The sequence below is a fragment of the Equus caballus genome, chromosome 1 (assembly GCF_041296265.1).
Source record: "Equus caballus isolate H_3958 breed thoroughbred chromosome 1, TB-T2T, whole genome shotgun sequence".
NCBI classification, from domain to species: domain Eukaryota; kingdom Metazoa; phylum Chordata; class Mammalia; order Perissodactyla; family Equidae; genus Equus; species Equus caballus.
The window spans coordinates 86,552,910-86,564,574 of NC_091684.1; positions in this window are offsets into that span (position 1 = coordinate 86,552,910).

The following is an 11,665-nucleotide window of genomic DNA, read 5'->3' on the forward strand; positions in this document are numbered from 1 at the left end:
AGCAGAACTGTAAAAACATAATTCACAGAGCTTTGGGTAGAGTACTTGGGAAGGTCTTGCCTCAGTAGTGTGGAATTAATTATTCCTAGAGTAGTGGGAGTGTAGTATTAATTATTCCTTGACCAGTAGTAGTATGGAATTAATTGTTCCCAGACAAGTCCTGGAATGAGCACTGCTCTGAACTGACCTAACAAATCATAAAACAATCATAAAATCATAAAAGCAAGACCCCAAAGGGTAAAACTGTTTCCAGATGCATAACTTGTTTCTAAGTAACTTAATTATTGCCAAGTAACTGAACTACATCACAGAACAAAGCTCAAGAAGATTTAGAGGAATACAAAAATATCTGGCACCCAATAAGGTAAAAACCACAATATCTGGCATCTAATCAAAGATTCCCACATATCCAAAGAGGCAGGAAAACACAACCCATATCAAGGAGAATAGCAATCAATCAAAACTGACCCAGGGCTGATAGAGATGTTAGAGTTAGCAGAAAGGAACGTTAAAACAATTGTTACAACTGTATTCCGTGTGTTCAAAAAGTTAAGTAGAAACATGGAAGATATTTTTTAAAAGACCAAATGAAACCTCTAGAAATAAAACTACAGTATCTGAGATAAAGAATACACTGGATGGGATTAAGGGCAGATTAGACATTGCAAAAGAAAAGATTAGTGAATTTGAAAGCATAGAAATAGAAACTACCCAAAATGAAACACAGAAAGAATAAAAATAATCCAAAAGAATTAAAAGTGCTCAGTGACTTTGTTGGAGGGAAGTCCACCATGGGTCCTGAGTATGCCTGCACTTTCTCTCAGGTATGCCAAAATTATAGGGCCCTGGCAGCTTTTATTAAGCCATTTCTCAGAGTTGTATTTGCAATGAGCAGCCTTGACAAATGAGGTAATGTCTACCCCCCAACAAAGAGCAGTCTTGCTTCATTTGCCCTAAAAGTCATGAATCCCAAACTCAGTGCTCCTCTCTTAATATGAAACCTACTGTCTGTGCAGGCTTCCATAATGGGCCCATTATATCACCCAACGGGACTTGGGGATTATGGAGAGCCAGCATGAGCATCTGCTAGATCATATTCAGGGCCATAAAACAACTCTCAACAAATTTAAAAGGATTCAAGTCTTAAAAGTATGCAGTCAGATCACCATAGAATTAAATTAGAAATTAGTAACAAAAAGATCTCTAGAAAACCCCAGATATTTGGAAATTCAATAACACATTTCTAGGTAACCATGGATCAAAGGAAAAACCAAAAGGGATATTAGAAAGTATTTTTTTAACTGAATGAAAATACCATATATCAGAAATTGTGGGGCACCACTAAAGCAGTACTTAAGGGAAAATTTATAGCCCTACATGCCTATATTAGAAAAGAAGAAAGATATTATATTAATGACCTCAGCTGCTGCCTTAAGAAACTAGAAAAAAGGGCAGAACCTCTTAAAACCCAAAGTAAGCTAAAGAAAGAAAATATTAAAGATCAAAGTAGAAATCGATAAAATATATAAAACAGGAACTAAGTAGAGAAAATCAATAAATGGAAAGAGATCAATAATTTGATAGACTTCAAGCCACCCTGATCTAGAAAAAAACACAAAATTATCAATAAGTAATGAAAGAGGTGACACCATTACAGACTCTATAGATATTAAAAGAATAATGTGTGAATATTATTAACAACTATATGCCAATAAATTCAACAGCTTAGATGAAATAGACAAATTCCTTTAATGACATAAAGCTCACTCAAGATGAAATAAAAAATCTGAATAGCCCTATATCTATTAAATAAACTCAATTTGTAGTTTAAAACTTTCACACATACACAAACACAAACACAAACACTCTTACAGCCCAGATGCCTTCAGTTGCTAATTCTATCAAACGTTTAAGAAAAAAGTAGTAGCAATTATTCACAACCAGGAAATTGAAGAGAAGGAAATACTTCCCAACTTATTACGTAAGACCAATGTTAGTCTGATACCAAAGATAGATAAAGACATTACAAGAAAAGAAAACTACAGATCAATATCTCTCATGAAAATAGATGCTAAAATTCTTGACAAAATTTTAGCAAATTGTACCCATGATGATCAAGTGGGGTTTATTCCAGGAAAGCAGGGTTGGTTTAAATGTTCAAAAATCAATCAATTTAATTCACCACATTAGCAGATTAAAAAGGATTGAAAAACCATGTGATCATCTCAATAGACACAAAAAAGCATTTGACAAAACTGACACTTGTTACTAATAAAACTCTCAGCAAACTAGAATAGAAAGGAACATCCTTACCCTGAAAAAGGCCATCTATAAAAAAAAAAACTATAGCTGACATGATACTTAGTGTTGAAAAACTGAATGCTTTCCCCCTAAAATCAGGAACAAAACAGTTATGTCTGCCCTTACAACTTCTATTCAACATTGTACTGGAGATTCTAGTCAGGGCAATTAGATAAGAAAAAGAAATAGTCATTCGGATTGGAAAAAAGTAAAACTGTGTTTCTTCACAGACAATGACCGTGTATGTAGAAAATCCAATGGGATCTTCAAAAATGTTATTAGAACTAAGAAGTTAATTTGTCATAGTTGCAGGATACAAAGTCAACATACAAAAATCAAATTGAGAAATCTTCAGGCCCAGATTGCTTCACTGGCAAATTCTAACAAAATTTAAAGAAGCGGTAACTCCAATCGGACACAAACTCTTCCACCTAATAGAAGAGGAAGGAACGCTTCCAACTCATTTTGTGAAGCCAGCATTACCTGGTACCAAAACCAGACAAAGACAGTACAAAAAAAGAAAACTACAGAGCAATTTCCCTCTTGAACATAGATAGAAAAATCCTCAACAAAATATTAGCAAATTGAACTCAGTAATGTGTAAAAAGAATAAAAATATTTGCAAATCACATATCCAACAAGAGATTTATATCCAAAATGTGTAAAAAACTCTCTTCCTGTGACACTGAGAAAATCATCAACTCAATAAAAAGGTGGACAAAAGGCTTGAACAGATAATTCACCAAAGAGGATATACTAATGGCAAATAAACACATGTAAAGATGCTCAACGTCATTAGTCATTTGAAAAATGCAAATTAAAACCATGATGAGATATCACTACCCACCTGTAAGGATATCTAATCTTGGGCTGGCCCTGTGGCTGAGTGGTTAAGTTCGTGTGCTCTGCTTTGGTGGCCCAGGGTTTGCTGGTTCGGATCCTGGGCATTGACATGGCACCACTCATCAAGCCATGCTGAGGTAGCATCCCACATGGCACAACCAGAAGGACCTACAACTAGAATATACAACTAGGTACTGGGGGGCTTTGGGGAGAAGAAGAAAAGAAAAAGAGTGGCAACAGATGTTAGCTCAGGTGCCAATCTTTAGGAAAAAAAAGAATATCTAAACTTAAAAAGTCTGAATACATCAAGTGTTGACAAGGATATGGAGGAAATAGAATTCTCATACATTGTAGGTGGGAATATAAAATGGTACAACCACTTCAGAAAGCAGCTGGACAATTTCTTAAAAAGTTAAACATATTCCTACGTATGGCTCAGCCATTCCACTCAAGGTGTTTATCCCAGAGAAAAGAAAGCATGTGTCCACACCAACACTTGTGCATGAATGTTCATAGCAGCTTTGTTTGCAATAACCAAAAACTGGAAATAGCTCAAATGTGCATTAATGGGAGACTGGATAAACAATTGTAGTAAATTCATAAATATAATACTATTTGGCAATAAAAAGGAATGGATTATATCAAAATAATTATGCTAAATGTGATAAAGCAGACATAAAAGAGTCCATCCTGTATGATTTGATTTATATAAAGTTCTAGAAATGTAAGCTAGTCTGCACTGACAGAACACAGATTTGCGGTTGCCTAGGGATTGGAAGGATTTGGGTGGGAATGGGAGGAAAGTGTTACCAGGGGGCATGAGAAACTTTTTGGGTGATAGATATGTTCCTCACCTTGATTGCAGCAATGGTTTCACAGGTGTGTGTATATCAAAACTTATCAAATTGTACATTTTAAATATGCATAGTTTATTTTATGCCAATTATATCTCAGTAAAGCTCTTTAAAAGATTAACTGTGTACTTCTCGGTTGCCTCCACAACCTGGACTGGCTCAGCATCTACTGATGATGGTTCTTTCAATATATCTCACAAATTTCCATTTTTAGACTGCTGACCATTTTTGGAGGCCCATCTAAAATGTCTTCTCCTTTAAAACAACTCCTGAGAAGTTCAGCCAGAAATGACTCACCTCTGCATTCTAAATAACCTTTAGAATGTAACTAAAGCTTCTGTAACTAACAAAGACTTCCTTGAATCATAAATAATTATGCATCATTTCACTTACCGGATTATACACTCCTGGGAGGCAAGGATCTTACCTTGTACAGTATGGAATACCCACTACATCTAATACAAAAAAATGGTACCTAGTAGATGTCCATAATTTAAAAAAACTAATAAATATAGCCAACATTTATTTGTGCCAAGCACTATGGAGAATGTTTTGAATGCCACCTAATTTAATCTCGCAAAAACCTTACGTGTGAGTAAGTATAATCACCCCATTCACACATGAGGAAACTGTGGCTTAGAGAGTAACTTGCCCAAGATCATATGACTAATAGTTGGTAAAACCAGAACTTGAACCCATGACTCTTGTTAACCACTGCTAGGAGATTAGGAGGCCTGGTTGAGATCAACTAATTAGTGACAGAGCCACAAGTAGAGGTCGTGTCTCCATCGCCACTGGCTCCTCTCCAAGCCTTCTTTCAGGTCAACTGCCTAAACACTCACCCAGCCATTTCCTCAGCTCAAGTTCATGAAAAATTCCATGGCTCAAGAATTGCAATCTTTTTCACACCTCCAAAATATCCTTGACGTGCATGAGAATCCAAAGAACCTGCCAAGGATAGTCGAACCTTGCCTGCTTGCTTGCTTCCCTGCTGGCTTCCTCCTTCTGTTGTATTAACAGTCAAGCCCTCCTATCATCCTCTCTTGGGTGCTTCCAGTCCCCTTTCCAATCTTCCACTCTACTGTAATCACACTATTCTTGTTCCCAAAAGAAACTCAAATCTTAAGAACTATGGATTGTCTAAGGAATAATATGTAACATTGTGAATCACTTTGTTCTCTTTCTGAATACATATACTTAGGTCATTTGATATGTAAATAACGTTCAGATTCATAGAAACTGAAGAATTTAAGAGCTATTAGATGTTATATAGTCCAACTCCCACCTAGCAGAAAATCAACTGACAAACACCATAAAAAAATAAAATTTAAAAAAACTTGCTTGTATGCATTATTTTTAGACCTATAGTGTGGCTGATATGACCCTGAAAATAATTTTCCAGTCCCAGAAGCCTGACTACTCCAAAATGACTCATCTGGAGGTAGATTTACTGAATCTTGAGCTTTAGAGACCTTCGCTTGCATGACCCTTTCCAGACTTTGTCCCAAATTTAGAATTTATAATTTTGTATTCCTTTTTCTTAAGTGAGGCCCACCAAACCGAATAATCTACAGGCCCCTGAACTCATCCTATTACTGGAAGAGGTGCTGTAACTTCTACCCATTAGTAGCCACATCTGTCTTCTCGAGCTCCAGAGAAAACATCAAATCTGATTCCACATGGTCGCCTTTCAATCGTTTTAGGACAATCAATAGTACACAGAAAGTTCTTTATATTATCTCGTGACGCTTGTTTTCCAGCTTCTTCTTCATCTTAGCATCTATTAAGGGCTGTGTATGTGATAAACACTGTGGTAATCATGTTACATAAATTACCTCATTAAATCTGCACATCCACCTAGGAGGCAGGAGCTACGATTCCCATTTTACAAATGAGGAAACTGAGATTGAAGAGGTTATATGACACATCCAAGGTCACACAGCTCAAGTATCGTCAATTATTACAAAACACATACATTCAACAGCTATGTCATATTATCTTCTTAATTTTTTTTCTAGACACACTCCTCATGTATATATAAAATGTTTCTAAAATGTGATTTCCATCTTATCTTTTGGGGAAAGAATTTGTTACTACCTGGCAAAAATTGTACATGTACCTTTTGACCCAGAAATTCTTTTTCTATGAATCTACCCTACAAATATGAAAAAATGTCCATGTGTAGGGGGCTGATTAAAGAAGTTATGGAAAATCTCTAAATTTTGATGTCTGTGATTTAGAAATGGAAAGCAAGTTGCAAAAGTGATTTCTTTTGTGGAAGATTATGTACATCTATAAAATGTTTGTATTTCGAGGAAAGCATCCAAACTGTTCCCACATCAGCAAACCATGGGGAATGGGTAGGGGGTGGAAAGAGGAGGGAACTTCAACAATGTATTTCATACAATTTTGTTCTATTTGCTTTTTGCAGTGAGTACATGTTACATTTATAATAAATGATAGCCTTTATTACTCCAGCTGTGTTCTCACCAGCTCGGAGAACAAAACATCATCAAGAGCTGAACATCACATCTATTAATCCAGTTTAACTTTGCATTTGAATTTTTGTCCGCCTACAGTTAGCTTTTATCGATCTCGCCGTCAGTTAAAACACCTAGGTTTTACACAGAACCAGAAAGCAGCGTGGGTAAAATAACAAGAGATAAAATTCAATCCAACTATTGTTACTTCTTCTTAAGAACAGACTTAAAACAACATGAAATCCTTGGCATTTTCAACACTCATTCATGCATCAGCCCACATTCTTTTTCCTATTGATGATGTTTACGATTTTCTCGAGTTGCCACGAGGTTCAGAATTCCTGGTATCTCAATTTGTTTGTTTTTATAAATGTACATTTATAAATGTAATCGTTTTCCCTAACCCTACAAACAATTAGCATTGATAGATTCTTATGAATCCTTTCAGAATTTTTACATACATAGTCACACATACGTAAGTATTGTTTTTAAAAAACTTAGCAGGACTAACCTATATGAACTATTATGTAACTTCCTTTTTCTAATATAACGCTGTATCTTGGAAGTCTTTTTATATCACTGCATGCACATCATTCTTCCTAAAAGCAGCATTGTTTCAATAATGTTGATTTAACTTCTTGATGGTCAATCTTTGTGTGTATGTGGGAGGGGTGAGGGAGAAGGGGCTGGAAGGAGGGGTAGAGAGAGGAAGAATGTGCATCCTCCTGAAACTTCGGAAGGCAAGGAATATCGGAAGTTCATCTTCTCAAAAATTGTGTCCTAAATATTCCCCTAACTGGAGAGCCATTTAGATTGACAGATAATTCATTTAGATGGTAGATGTTGTTTCTGCAGGTTACCTTTGAGTTACAGCCCAGCAAGCACCTTGGGTGGCAGCAACCCTGTAGCAGGTGTTACTGGAGGTCACTTTCCACATGCTCAGTCCACCCAGGTTCTCGTCTCCTCCTTGACTTGGCTTTTTACTCCATCTCTTAGTTTCTGCTTCAGTCTTATGCTCTTGATCAGACAATGCTTTTGGACTCCCTCCCTTCCATCTGACTCTACTTTCCCTATTTCCCATTTTGGCAAATTCAAATCTCCAGGGAACAGACGCTCTCCCTGCCAGATGTGCGCTTCAGGATCCACTCAGCCCAGGTTAGCCCCAGGAGAGCATCCTCACGTACCTATGGGGACCAGGAGATTTGATGACTAACAGGGTTAAGCTGCCCCTTCAGAAACCTCCATTTGTGTCAGTTATTTTATTCAGGCAATGTCTGAGATGGACTTGGTGAATTTGAGTTTAGGTTCTAGGCGGTGAGATTTAATTTGGACTTTTGGAAAATGGAAATGCTTGGGTGGGTGGGATGTAGGATGTTAGATGATAAAGGACAGAACACAGTGCTGAAAGAGAAGGAGGAAGTGAGAGAGGTAGGCGAAGACTTTTGCATACATCGTAATTTTGACTGAAACTTGGTGGTGGCTGGAATAATTCCTTAAAAACTTTTTTAATGCCATTAGCATATTTATGGCTCCTTGGGATGTCAATGCCTGAATTTTGATGTCAGTCTAGTATGGAATTGCTAATAATAATGTGTAGTACATGGTGAGGACGTGTGATTTACAGGTATGTGTTAAGTACATCACTAACGTTAGATCTTATTATCCCCAGAATGTAGAACAGTCTCTGACACATAGGCCATTAAAAAAATGATTGTCAAGTGAATGAGTATAAATCATCCCACAAGGAGTAGATGCCGCAGTCAGGATTCAAACATAGATCTGCCTGGTTTCAAACTTCTTAGCCACTGTGTTATACTGCTTCTCTCAAAGGCAGTAATCTCGGTCTATCTCACTTTAGCTGGTTGATTCTGATCCAGGCTCGTCAAATATCCTCTGACGTAGTTCTTGAACTTAGTCTAGTGATTCTCCCCAAGAGTGTAAGGAAACCCAAGGCAAAAGAAGTTGCCAACACGTGCTTGGGGGAAAGTAGGTTCAACTCTTGTTCTGGAATGACCCCCTCCCGGGGCCACTCCCATATAACAAGGGAAGAATTCTAGAATTTTCTCTGAATCTGCTGTGGCTCAGCCAAACAATTTGGACAAGGCAAGTCTAAAAGTTTACTTCTTTATTCAGCAAATATTTTTTGAGCATGTTCTAAGTACCAAGGACCATGGTAGGTGCTGGTGATTCCAAGAAGAAAGCAGATTGCTCTCACCTTCGAGGAGCTCACAGATGAAAGGGGAGAGAATCACACAAACGAAGGGCTGTGGCATGATAATTTAAGAGCTGTAATGGGAGTAGGTACCAATGCGTGGGTGGACGGAAGACAGGACTCAGGGCTGATTAGGTGATACAGGCAGACCTTACACGGGAGGTGGGGTTTGAGCTGAGGTGTGAAAGATGAGCAGGAGTCTTCCAGGTAGCTAAGCTGGAATCAGTGTTTAGAAAGAAGCAACAACACATGCAAAGGCATAGAGGCCTGTTAGAGCCTTGAGTGAGAGTCTAACGTGAGGTGTCAGCGTGGGGCATAGAGGAACTAAGACGGGACACATGGTACATGGGCTAATGCAAACCCTGAACAGGGACCTTGTTTACCACACTGGACAGTGCAGATTTGTTCCGTAAATCAAAAGGAGCCCTGGAGAATTTACTCAGGGGTTCCTAATTGAATTACCATGTTAGAAAGATCATTCTAGCAGCAAAGATAAGGTGGGAGCTAGGACAGCAACAATGGGGACGGAGCAGAGGGAATGGCTATGAGAGGCATTTGGAAAGTAGAAGAAGATGTTTTAATTGATTAGATGGAGGCAGAGGAAGAGAAAGAAAGGAATCTAGGCTTCCTTTTAGTTCCTGATGTGGTCAGTGGGTGGATGTACTATTTCTTGAGACAGCAGAGGAAAAGTAGCAGACATGGGGGTCTGGAGAAGAAGTGGGGAACATGCTGCATTCAGTTTGGGGATATGTTCAATAGTCAGACCCAACTTGTGATCTGGAGTGCAGGAGAGAGAGCTGGTTGGAAGGAGACATTTGGGAAGCATCCGCTCTGGCATAGACAAGAACGCTGATTGAAAATGTGCTGCTCACTCAAGTATGTTCTTATGGATGAGGTTCTATGCTCAGGACAAGGCCTATTGATGAGCCAAACTTTCATTAGTGGAGATCCAAAATAGTTACTGTTAGTTTGAATTCAATCAGGATGTATGGTTCTACCTAATATACCAAAAAGCTGGTTGTTTTTCTTTGGCAGAAAGCCTGAAATTTTTCTGTTCTATTTTCATCTTCTCTTTCTTTTTTCCGCGGTATTGAGTAATATGTTTTCTTTTTTCTCAATGTTCACACGAACATGCTTGCTTTCTGGAAAATTATAAAATCATTAGGAATTTTTATTTCCTTTATTCAAAGAGAAATCTTCAAGTGTATCTTTTAAAGACCAATTGCACTGAGTGTCCCTTTCCCAATCCCTCGTAATGGACCTGGAGAGGCTAAACAAAATGAAAAGTCAGGGCATGGAGGAAGAGGAGGAAGACCACAACTGACGGGCTGTTAAGACCCCTTCCTGGGAGAGCTGGCGGTAATAAAGGGATAGGAGGGCGAGTGTTTGTTATCTCTTAGTCGCAGAAAGTAAGCCGAGTTCCAAATCCCCCTATGATTTAGTCCTTAAGGTAACTCAGCTGAAAATAAGACAAGTACTGTGAGGCAAAAGTCAATACAATTTTCTCACTTGACAGAGTCTGAGAATCAGGAGACTCTCTCCTAACAGTGGAAAGAGTACACTCCCACTTGAAATTTTATTTTAAACAACACTTTGTGCCTGGGTTAATTGCCTTAGGTCTAAAGTTCCATAGTAGGAGAGGGACCCATTTCTTCTTCTACTCTTTTCCGATATGAGAAATAAAGGAGATACAACTTGTAGAAGGTACCAGAGAGAACGGAGTCTTAGTGACTAGATAGAGCCCTCTCATTTTACAGGTCAGCGTACCGAGGCTGAGGGACTGGGGGGCTGCCCCAGCTTAGTTATCACTGGTGTCTGGAGAGGCTGTGTGCTATGGCAGAAAAGAACTTGCATCAGAACCAGGTTGACCCAGGTTTGGCCCTGCTCTGAGACCTCAGGCAGCTTTAGCTACCTCTCTGAGCTAGATTTCCATACATGTAGAAAATGAAAAACCTGGGTTATAAAATTTCTACTGTCACTTTAAGTTCTGGCATCCTGCAAGTGCTTTTTTGTTGGTTGGTTGGTTTGGTTTATTTATTTATTTATTTTAATTGCACTTCCGTGCACAGTGCTACACCATCATCCGGGCTAGGTGGGAGCCTCTGCCTGCTCACTTGGTCACCAAGGCCTGGGGCCTGGGGCTTGATCCACTGGGTGGTGGGGAAGAGATGAGGGCATACATGCGGAGAGCAGCCACGTGGTTTTTTTTTTTTTTTTAAGATCAGAGCCAGTATTACCTGCTTCCCAGTCTGGGACATTTTAACCACATTTTACTGCCCCTTACACTATAAGATCTTGTTTGTTTGAAGAAATTGCTGAACCCCTGCTACTCAAATATGGGCTGTCTGCAGACCTGTGGTCCCACCTGGGGACTTATTCTACAGCAGAGCCTCAAGCCCTACCCTAGACTAGACCCCACAAATCAGAATTGGCATTTTAACAAGATCCACCACTGGCTTCTACTCACATTAAAGTTTGAGAAGCATTGTGTTTAAACACTCCATGCTATAGTATTGCTCATAAGCCCTTTCATTATATTAACCAGTTAAGGTGTTTAAACCCTAAAAAATATAAACTGCAGGCATATAAAAACAAATTACTTATAAGGATCAAATTCACATCCCACATTACCAGGATTTGAGAATTTGGATTCAAGGCCCAGCATTATCACTTATTCTTATGTGGGGCTGCACAAATTATTCTCCAGGCTTCAGCTCCCCCAGCTGTAAAGTGTGAATAATTCCTGCCTTTGTAAATGCGTTGATGGGCTGGCAGGAAAGTAAGACATCTAGAAGGCAAAACTAAGTGAAAGTAGAAGCTATGAGAAGTAACGTAAACATCTAAAGTCAAATTTCATCCTGAGGGCGTATGCTAAAAAAAGTGGGGTTTCTTGGGCATGCAAGGTGCAAAGCACAGAAGACAAAGGCCAGGGCATGCTCAGCATGCTGACCAGAGAAAGTCTGATGCAAGACTCT